The sequence below is a fragment of the Saccostrea cucullata genome, unplaced genomic scaffold (assembly GCF_032062105.1).
Source record: "Saccostrea cucullata isolate Sc308-1 unplaced genomic scaffold, CSIRO_AGI_Scuc_v1 ctg1071, whole genome shotgun sequence".
NCBI classification, from domain to species: Eukaryota; Metazoa; Mollusca; class Bivalvia; order Ostreida; family Ostreidae; genus Saccostrea; species Saccostrea cuccullata.
This window is the reverse complement of record NW_026921032.1, coordinates 108,858-120,759: the sequence shown is the minus strand read 5'-3', so window position 1 is coordinate 120,759 and position 11,902 is coordinate 108,858.

The following is an 11,902-nucleotide window of genomic DNA, read 5'->3' as shown; positions in this document are numbered from 1 at the left end:
TGCACCATCTCCAACGATGAAGTCCCGGCAAAGAGAGAACAGAGAAGATTAGACAAAGAAACAAAAACACAACAAAAACCAAATTGAAAGAACCAATATAAAAAATGTGATGAGAGTGCAGGAGGAGAGGGAAATGTTAGTACTAATTAGTAAGAGTGCAAAAATGATAATGAAACCAACTCACCTCTGCTTTTCCTTAACAACTAAGCAATACCTCCGTTCCAGCGTTGTTGGCATGCTGTTCCAATCCAATATGCCCAGCCTCCTCTAAGTCCTCCAACGATGAAGAGCCACACACCTCCAAGTCCACCATCTCCAACGATGAAGTCCCGGCAAAGAGAGAACAGAGAAGATTAGACAAAGAAACAAAAACACAACAAAAACCAAATTGAAAGAACCAATACAAAAATGTGATGAGAGTGCAGAAGGGGATGGAAATGTTAGTACTTAGTAGGAGTGCCAAAATAATAATGAAACGATCTCACCTCTGCTTTTCCTTTACGTCGAAATACCTCCATTCCAGCGTTGTTGGCATGCTGTTCCAATCCAATATGCCCAGCCTCCTCCAACGATGAAGAGCCAGCCAACTCCAAATCCTTATTCAACCATCTCCAACGATGAAGTCCCGGCAAAGAGAGAACAGAGAAGATTAGACAAAGAAACAGAAACACAACAAAAACCAAATTGAAAGAACCATACAAAAAATGTGAAGAGAGTGCAGGAGGGGAGGGAAATGTTAGTAATTAGTAAGAGTGCCAAAATAATAATGAAATGATCTCACCTCTGCTTTTCCTTAACGTCGAAATACCTCCATTCCAGCGCTGTTGGCATGCTGTTCCAATCCAATCAGTGCCTTTCAATATGGGATATGGGATGTTCCTTCAGAAGAAAAGTCACAAACAAAAAATCAAATGATTGGTGATAATTTCATAAATGAATATATTTAAGGAATCGTCTAGTTTGTTGGGTAAGCAGGGCATCAACAATAGTTGGTACAGTTACTAGTACACAGAATATAAAAGAATTATGTAATTTAGGACAATTTTTGCAATTAACAATTAAGTGCATAAAGAACAGTCTCTTTATCAAATTTATAGATTATCAGAAATATTATGTTTTGTACATGTACGTTGTATGTTTAAATATTACATGTGTTAAGATGCATGTTAATTCATTATTACATGTGTTAGAATGTGCGATTGTAATAATGTCTATGAGATGGATGTCTCTCGACTTCAATAAACTGAACTGAACTGATTATTTTCCCTTGTTAGGAGACTTGGCCCTTCATTTTAACAATTAAAACCTCCCTTTACCTAGGGATACTTTGTACTAAGTTTGGTCAAAATTGGCCCAGTGGTTTTTGAGAAGAAGTTGAAAATGTGAAAAGTTTACAGATGGATGGACAGCTAGACAGAAGGATGGATAATAAATGAACAGAAAAGCTTACTTGAGCTGTCAGCTCAGGTGAGCTAAAAATGTTGTCTTATAGATTTAAATTACTAAATGCTAAAATGGATTGGTCACAAGAAGTTGGTTTCAAGTTCATTGAGAAATAAAGAGTTTAAAAAACTCAAGTTTTGTCACCATTCAGTTATTTGGGCCAAGCTTAAAAAATTCTTTGTTTGTTATAAGTTGCCGACCTATAGTTAATAGACTGGGTAGTTAGGTAGGTAGGTAGGTAGGCATTCTTTTTTTTTTTCAGTTTTGTTGGATATCAAATACATGTAATAGAGCTTTTCATATGCCCACTAAACATGATTAGGATAATAGGCTCCACTCTTGTTATAAACCACTGATTGATTAAAAAAACAAGTCAAAAATTGAAGTGATATGAAACATTTTTAATATCCTGAAAAATTGAAAAAAAATAAATAAAATTCCACCATGGCTAAAAAAAAAGTTTGGGTCAGGTGCATTTTAAGTGGGTTGGTAGGCAACTGCAAACAAACAAATTTTTATTTTAGGCCTTGGGAAAGAAATTTCTCTAAAATTTTTAACTTTTAATTTGATCACATAAAATAAAGGTCAGGTCATAGGCATTGGAACCATGGGACTAGGGGACTTAGCCGCCCCTCCCCACTTTTTTTGCAAATATATAAATATTATAGGCACGCAGCACAGTTAAGGTTAAAGTAAGGAGGCAAGGCCTAATTTGTACGCGGGTAATGTTTACTATGACATCACACATAATATAAGGTCTTCAAAATATCACTTGCTATTTCAAACAGCTGGATAGCTGTATACTAACATACAAACTTACTAACTTACTATTACAGGTAAATATCAGTATCTCGAACATGGGTTATCTCGAATACCCCGCTTATGTCGAAGTCGATCGCCAGTCCCGGCAGTTTTCTCTATATGTATGATTAAAAAAACTACTGATATCTCGAACACGGTAATCTCGAATACCCCGCTTATGTCGAAGTATATTCAAAGTCCCAAGCCCTTTTCTACCTGGCTTATCTCGAAGTGCAGTGAATTTTTCGGTCTACTGAACACACCTGGCGTCGTGACTTCACACACTCTCGCCAGTGGCTATTAATTAACACCTTCAAACTTGGGGAATCTTAATTAATCCCAAGCTCATGTTGGGTATCTGTGACAGGTTAATTGGTATGACAGCTTGGGTGTTTGGTGTAGCCCGTACGAAAGTTTGAGGAGGAATAGGCAATGCTTGGGCACGACTAAGACACGGAATCCGCACGGATTTTTAAAAAGCCGCACGGGTTCTGCATGTCCAAGACACGGACACGGCTTCCGTGTCTGAAAGTGTGGAATCCTCACTCACAGAAACCCGTGAGGAGGCACGGAATCCCTGTCCCAGGGAGACGGTTTTTAACTCAGGCAGGTTTTGCTTCAAACTATTTATTTATATCTCACCGCTTTTTACTGAGCATGCTCAATCATAACTTCCTTTATTTGAATATTAAATTGGAAGGATTCATGGTCATGAGCTACGTCAATGTGTCTTTTTGCTCTATTTAAAGGATATTTAACTAATAGATGTCAGTTGGAATTGTATTTATGTCAGTCTGGGATTATTTCTTCACTTTTGAACTATTAAATGCAGTAAGTGTAATCTAGAATAAATAAGTCAATTTTTCAATTTTCATGATCTTCCTTTATTGCGATGTTGACAATTAATGAAAATGATGAAATAGTTTAGGTTTATTTGAATGACTTTAGTTATACTTTCACTAATCCTTATAGTATATATTTTATGTGACATCACTGTGCTAGTGAAAGTTTTTAAATATTTAAAATAATTTTTTTCTCAGATTGTGCAAACTTAGCTACATGTACTAGATTAAATTTAAATATTGTACATTATCATTAAAATCTTAATTAACCAGAAGTCTCTGTCGATGTAGTATATATTTTGCCATGTTTCACACACATTTCTATTTTTAGAACAATAGCAAAACTGTGCTAGTGAAAGTTTTTAATATTTAAAATAATTTTTTTTCAGATTGTAGCAATACTTCAGACTAAAACTGTAGGAGATTAAATTTAAATATTAAAGGAATTCTCAGAAAATTCTATTTTTAGTAACCATGGCAACACCTTTTCAAAATCAAAAACCGATGGACTATTTTATGTATTTTAGTGTAGTCTGCTTATGTGCCAAGTACATTATCATTAAAATCTTAATTAAAAACTAGGATGCATTTTAAAGGAATTTCACAGAGAATTCTATTTTTAGTAACCACAGCAACAGCAACACCGTTCATCGAAATCAAAAACCGATGCACTATTTTATGTATCTTAGTGTAGTCTACTTGTGTGCCAAGTTATATTAAAATCAGTAGGAGTAGCGTTTTGACTGATAAAGTTAATCTTTAACAGAAAGTAAATGGACACATTCATATAAGATTTTTAACTTTTGAAATTCTAAAACTAAGCATTAATGTAAAGCAATGTGAAGTTAGTTTGGTTTCCGTCACCATTTTGGCATCCACAGTTACATCAGGGGATTCTCTAAAGGCCATGACCGAGATCTAAACAAATGCACAGATCCCGTGACTCCTTATATGGTATACAGCACGGCTTTTTTGACACGGGTTTCCAAAAAACCGTGTCTCCATATATGGAAAAGGACACGGGTTTCAGACACGGGTTTACAAAATCCGTGAGTCCATATATGGAAACTAGCAAGGCTTTCTGACACGGGTTTTGTAAAATCGTGTGATCTCATTTAAATATTTCGGCCAATATCCCGTGCCGAGTCCGTGCCTCGACCACTTTTAGGCACGGCTTTCCATACATACTTTACATAGGAGCACGGAATGCTAAAGCACGGGTTTCTGGAGACGGAATCCGTGCCTGAGCTGTGTCCAAGCCGCCCGGACTGTTTCGTACGGGAGTCTACAACCGATAAAACAAACCACTTCGCAGCAACTCAGAAATTAAATACAGACAATATTACCGATATTGCATTTAATAATATGCTCTGTGTAATTAAAATCGTAAATTCATAAACTCAAATATTTTTCACAATAAAGTTAAATATTAAACAGTTAAGTTGCAGTGCATAATGCACAGTGATTGATTACATTCGTGTTTATCTGCGTATAAATAGATTTGCATTGTTAGTTTCATAAACTATATGTTCCTTAGTAGTACTTCATAATACTTGCAAGCTATTAATGATATTTAAGTACACAGTTTGAATACTGATTATTTTTAAAAATAATTTTGCACTAAATTTCAGCAAATTATGTTTTAAAAAAATTTGTCTTTTTTTTTTCCTTACGGAGAAGGTTCTTCAACTATAACGCTAATGATACATCCCGTTTGACCACGTAAGCATGGCCTGGAAAATGTAAATTCGCTGTATATGCAATAAGACATGTATTTCAAATTGTTTTACAATTATACACGATAAAGAAAACAACAACAATGTTTTTCTTAATATTGAATTATTGCGAATATGCTTGAGTTTTTACCATAAAGACTGCATGTTTGGTAATACAGGATAGTGTTACGCATGAACATATATACGAAAAAACAGGAAATTATTGATTCGACTTTAGAAATAACTTCGGATATCTCGAACCCCCGGATATCTCAAAGTCGTGTCAAGGTCCCCAAAACTTCGAGATACTGATATTTCACTGTACATGCAGTTTTGTCGTTTGTTAAATCCAACACAACAGTATATAAGTGATGCATCAGTCGCAATGCACTTGTTAATGTGACGTCACCTTGCAAAAATGACGCAGTTTGTACAGTGTACACAGTGAGAGGCTGATCAAGTCACATTTTGTACAATGAAAAATGTCTTTTGTTCTCAAATAAAATATTATTTGCAATTAAATAAAGGCCATTAAGTTGGATGCGATGTCTATTTTAGTATTTTATTTATAAACTGTCTGTACATTCCCCAGACAAGTGATACTGTTGTGTGTTTGTATGCAGATTCATTGAAAAAGTAATGGAAGGGCCCTAATAATTCAATTTATTGCAAGGGCATACCCTCAATGTATCTTGTCAAGTTTTTACACATAAACTCAAGAAGCAGTTAGATATTTGAAAAGTGCTGCGAACCTCATGAAATCTTGCAAATAAATTAATTATAGCTAAATTTAATGTAGTTGACCAGCAAAATATTCAACCTGCCATCCAACAAACTGAATTTTAGCAATTCAAAAATGGAATCTATATACGTTTGCAGCACTTTTCAAAAACTACATATAGTGTTGAAAAGGATTATACATTAAACTAAGATTTTTAACTTGTTTATATGCCCTTGCAATATTGGAATTTATAGATGACCTCTAAACTGCAAGTATACTTGCTAAAATCAGGTGACACTGACATCACGTGACAAGTCTAAATAAAAAATCTAGATGTCCCGAACATGTAGATTTAAACCACATTACATTTTTTGATATCAGTGAAGTCTTAAAAAGAATTGCCCATCCTAACAAAGTATGTATTTTTTTCTTAAAAACCGATGATATTTCCATTTGTAACCTTGACTGTGCTGCTTATTATCTGGAGCAAGCCTGATAGTGCACATCCTCAAATGCATCATCCAAGCAAGTCCTTTTTCGCAAACATCGATTACAAACAAGAGACCCAGGAGCCACATCGCTCACCTGAGCACTGGCTAGAAAAAAGACAAAAATCAGAATTGTTTTAAAAAGGTTAAATGCATAAGTGGTCCCTACCTACCCCTAAAAAGGAGATGGGATGTGTGGGTGGGGTGGTTATGATTTGCACAAAATTAAATGTACAATAACTAAGCATTACTAAGTATATGTCACTTGTATGATGACAGAGGACTTAAGGAGCTTGAGGGGTCAATAAATAAACCATCAGATATAAGCTAGTTTTTAAGATGTGATATCTTTAGCTGTCAACCATCATTTGGCAAAGAAAAATTTCATAAATTTTAGTTTTAAAATTTCAACTAACAATGCATCAAACATCACTTAGATCTTCGGTGACTGCGTATCTATAAAAAATGACGTCATTTTCTAGCTAGTCAATGCATTATGACGTCACAAAATGCGTCAATTTCCTCATATACTGAAAAAGTGTACAAAAACGGCCAATTTTTAAATCTATTTTTTGATATTTAATATAGAGCGCAACCTCTGATCTAAAATTTGCAACTACTAAATGATAGAACTGTTTCTGAGGATTAATTGACATGTTTTATTTTTTAGATCAGAGAGTGCGCTCATATTATTTTTCTTCACTGAAAGTACTGAATTATACCTGTTTACCTAAAAATTCAAGAACATTGCAATTTCATAAAGGCACTTCTCCAAGACCTGGACGTTGAGGAGAAAACTTTTAATAGGATATGAAAGCACCAAGTCTCTACTTTATTTTAATGCTTCAAATAGAAAATCAAGTGTTAATCAATCAATTGGTATATCTACAGGGCCATTTTATGCGTAAAGTGAACCGACTTCTTTGAAAAGTTTTTGAGTCTCGCCCCCTTCTGGGTTTAACTAGTCACCTAACATTTGAAATACAAGTATCAATGTTTCATTAAGGAATAACTGTCTAATTTTTGATTTTCATGATGTGATCAATTGATTGGCTTGCATAAAATTATCTAACAGAACTTTATTCCTTATATTTACAATACTTGATCATGATTTCACAAATCCATACATGTGCTGCAACCCCCGCTTCGTTTTGCATTTGTCCGCTTGGTTCATGATTTTTTTTAATTGCATCTATCAATGAACCGGTAAATTTATGTAGATTGAAATAAAGTAATTTTACTATTTGAATTTTTATCTCGGACAAACACTTTGGAGATGTAAATATTATGACAAAAAGAAAATGCTCTGCAACAAAAGTGAAAAAATACTGAATGGTGTTCAGATTTTTGTCATTTGGATATGACATATATACAGAAAAAGAGAACAAGTACATGTAGCAATTCAATTCAAAAGAAAATTGAACCTGCATGTACATGATGTAAGTATTATTATAATGTTACATAAATTTTTGTATGTTTTGAATCAAACACACACACACACCCAAAAAATAAAACTAACTTACTTCATAAATTCTTATTTTCCCCCATTGTTACATTTTATTAATTTATACAAACATGAAATCCATATGATTGTTTGTCTTGCCTTGGACTTGTTGAGGGTATGGTGGGGGCACAAATAGTTTAACCTAATTTCATGCAAAATATAGTTTGATATTTACATCCACTGATATTTTTTTCTTTTATTTCTTATGAAGACCATTGCCATTAATCAGTGCATGAACAACATGCACTGAACAAGCCATGTGTGTAGTTTTCTTGGCTGTTCCATCAGTTTTACATGCATAGAATATGACATATTCATCTTAAAAATAATAGTTAACAAATTTTGTTTTACTTTGAATGATTTTTGTTACAGATACAAATATAAACAATAAAATGCTTTCTTTGTATGGATATTAACGTGGCAGCAATCACAGAAAAAAAATTACATAAGGCCAGCATTTTTTTATTTTTAGGTTTACGAACATCAGAATGAAAAAGTCCCGTAGGAGGAGGAAATAAAAAAAAAATTAAATTATATTTTGGATATATATATCACTTTTCTACATTAGTTTTTGCTTTCTTTTTTTTTTGCTCTCCAACAGGCTTCTTGCCATACACATATTACAAAGGGGAAAATACAACCTTTAATTGTTTATTTCATCATCTACCAGTTGGGAGCAGTGGTATAAATCTTTTGATGTTGGACAAAATACAGATTTTTTTTTTAAAAATCAATTTTTTAAATCTCTTTTAATATATCTTCATTTTTGTTTTTAATGTGTGTTAGGTAGAAATTATTCTGAAATATTAATATACTCATTCAAGACCTATAAAAGTAATAGTTCCTTTCATAAAACAGACAGGTGCGTATTGCATGGAGTATTGAGGAGTAGGGTAAATTTTTTTCAATTAAGTGTAAAATAATTTTTCTGGCTGCCATAAACGATACTACATGCCTGTATATATTTGTATATTCTTGTTTTTAAATAGTTGAAATATTTTATTTCTTTGGGCTATTGTTTATTTCTTCCTAATGAATGATTATGTTTTAAATTTCAAAGTTTTATTCATTAAACATCTGATGATATAGTCATTTTTTCAAGAATGATGCCAAGACTATAAGCTATGACAGAAATTTCTTAAAATTCTTGACAATATCATATTGCATGGGCAGTTTTAATGTATGACTATGTTTTAAATTTCAAAGCATTTACTTTTGACAAAGGCGATATATCATTTAAAGTGTCAGCCAACATGTCACTTTGCAACAAAGTCGTGGCATTTTATTGCTCTCTGAAAAGTTTTCTATATCATATTGTAAACATTTACATTAATGACTATGTTTTAAATTTCAATGCATTTGACACAAATCTCCCTTCAAGACCTTACCTGCCATGTTTGTTTAAAACCGAGCGAAGCGCACGTGCACGCGCGTGAGTTCGTGCTAAATTTGACATCGTCACATTCTGTTTTTCTAATTTTATATATTTTTCTGTAAATTTCAAAAACATTTCAGCGGTGGGTTTGTTATGGCTATAAATAAATAAATTAGCCATTTCACTAATATCCGCGCCCGCAGGTGCAGGCGTTTTGCGCGCAATAGACCTTCGTTCCGCACACCTAATTCCACACCTATTAACCCTAAAAAGGCATTTTATTATTTAAATATATTTACCACAGGGGGAAAAAAAGTATCATATTCAAATGTAAAAAAATAATAATAATAATAATAATAAGATATATTCATGTCAGATTCAGATTCGTTTTATATTCAGAATCATTTCTAATAATTAGCTACAACAAGCTACTGTAAACGTATTACATTTGGCTGTGTATTCTTTTTAGCGGCTTGGTGGAACTCAACAACTGCTAAATCAAGTACTTTGCTAATTGTCTTGCACATATACACATAAATATGAATATGAAGAAATGCGCTAAATTAAATCTACACTAACTTTATTCAAAATTCAATTTCCGCCAAATATCGTACACTCTAAATAGAATACATTTACCTGTTTACAGTATTTTGGATAAGCCAGAGAAAGAAATATAGCTAATTCAATGTGTGTGGCCAAATCTAGTGTCGTGACTGTAACACTGACTTCTGACTATAATTGATTCTTTCACCTGACTTCTCTTTGTTATCTCCCTATTCCGAGAAACTGCCACATAACTACTAAAAGTTAAACAGTGTCAAGTTTGTTCACTTTGTAACTGTCATGTGATTTTACCTGCTGAGGACTGCAGAGACACATTTCTCTAGGGACCGCTGCTCGAATGAAGAGATACCGTCAACTGGGCATTTCCCATTTCATCACATCGTCCAGGACTTACATCTGATAAACAAGGAAAAATCATTGAAACACTGCCCACCTCTCCTGTGTTCACATTGATAAACAAGGGAAAATCATTAAAACATACATGTATGTACTAAGAATATGCTGAATACTATATACTATTACATCACATTTTGTTAATAACTATTATATGCTCTGTTTAATAATCATGTTGAATATGCCCACAAGGAATAATAAATATATTCTATTCATACCATAGCCAAACTCCCCTGTACGTGTTCATATTACTGATAGAACCAAAAAAAACTATCAACCTTGCACTTTTACTTGGAACAAAAATGCATATATTTCAAGACAACTCACCTGGGATAAAAATTTAAAAATCCATGTCACACACAAGGGATTCAACGGAAACATCACACACGCACATTCAGCGGAAAGATCAACAAAAAATTCCCACCAAAATGAACACGTGACCAAGGATCAAATGATCAAAGTGCGCCCAATGAAAAGCAAGGTTCGTCAATCGATCTGTTTATAGCATCAAAGTGAACTGACCTGTGAGTTGTGCTCTCTTTCACAAGGTGTGGACAATCCCCCGCTTAATCTCAGCGAGATGGGTAGAGACTGAAAATTTGGACTGACGTGTAGACGTCAGTTTTTTCCCCCGCTCTGAGTTTTTTCTTAATTTTCCAAATTCACGGAAAAGTTATATTTTTCTAAAATCATGTTCTCAGTAATGTCATCTTCAAAACAATTACTCATAAGCGTCGGAACCGGGGGTGGGGGGGGGGGGTTTAAACCCCCCCCCCCACTTCTTTGCAAATACATACATAATATAGGCATTGAAAATTGGGGTTAACCTTTTGTTGTTGCTTTAGCACCCCCCCCCCCCACTTTCGATTTGCTTCCGACGCCTACGACACTAAAAAAAAGACAGACCTAAGAACTGCGCAAAAGTGCCATAGTGCAACTTACATTTATATTTATAATCGTTTTGATTAATTAAAGAATTTAAATCTGGTTATTGGAATGTTTTCTCCAAGGAATTGAACCGTTGACAATTGCCTTTTTCGACGTTGCAGTTTGCTCGGGGTGTTAGTGAACGATAATTAACACTTAAAATCTAAAAATTCGATTTGTTTTCAAGCAAACATGATAAAATTTCGTAATTTATCTGCCAAGAAAAGGCTTTATTCACCCAGTTAATTTTATAAAGATACATTTTCTTTAAAAAGATATGAGCTCAGTCTACGGAATTTTGGTACAACCGTCGTATATAGTTTGAATCACATTTTATTTTTAGCATATGTAATACGATTTTTTCTGAAGTATCAATTTTAATTTTTGAAGTTTACACTGACATTCTTACATACTATCTTAATTATTTTGATTCTAATTTTTGAAATTCTGGTTATTGTCTGAATGTTTGCGCAGGAATTGAACTGTTTATTGCCTTTTTCGAGTTGCATGTTCTTGACATAACAAAATTAACACTTAAAATCTAAAAATTCCATTTGTTTAGATCACGCAAACAAATAATATATTTGATGTTTATTTTTACTACATGTAAAAGGCTTTATCCACCAAAAATTAATTTTATAAACATATATTTTTTAAAAAGATATGCGATATATTGGATTTTGGTACAAATCCATCAGTATAAGGTTTCTAAATCATTTTATTTTTACATTTCATAACAATTTTTTTATTATCCATTTTAAAGTTTTGTTTACATTGTCTTTAAAAATAACACTTCAATTAAAACTTTTGATGACAGTAAAATCAACATGTTTCAAAAACTTCTCTATGTATTTTGTAGTAATTATAAAAACTGTGTTATTTGCTTAGAAATTATATAATTACATAACAAAAAAGTAAAATATAATCTTTGGTGATTGAAATTCCCATCTTTTAAACAGAATATGCAGAAATGTGTTCCATCTGTTGGAAGTTACTTTTCGATACGATATTTTTCTTGAATATCGATACGTATCGATATATTGATACAGCCCTAGTATTTATTATGCCCCCAGATCGAAAGATCCCGGGGGTGTATTGTTTTCGTCCTGTATGTTTGTCTGTCTGTCTG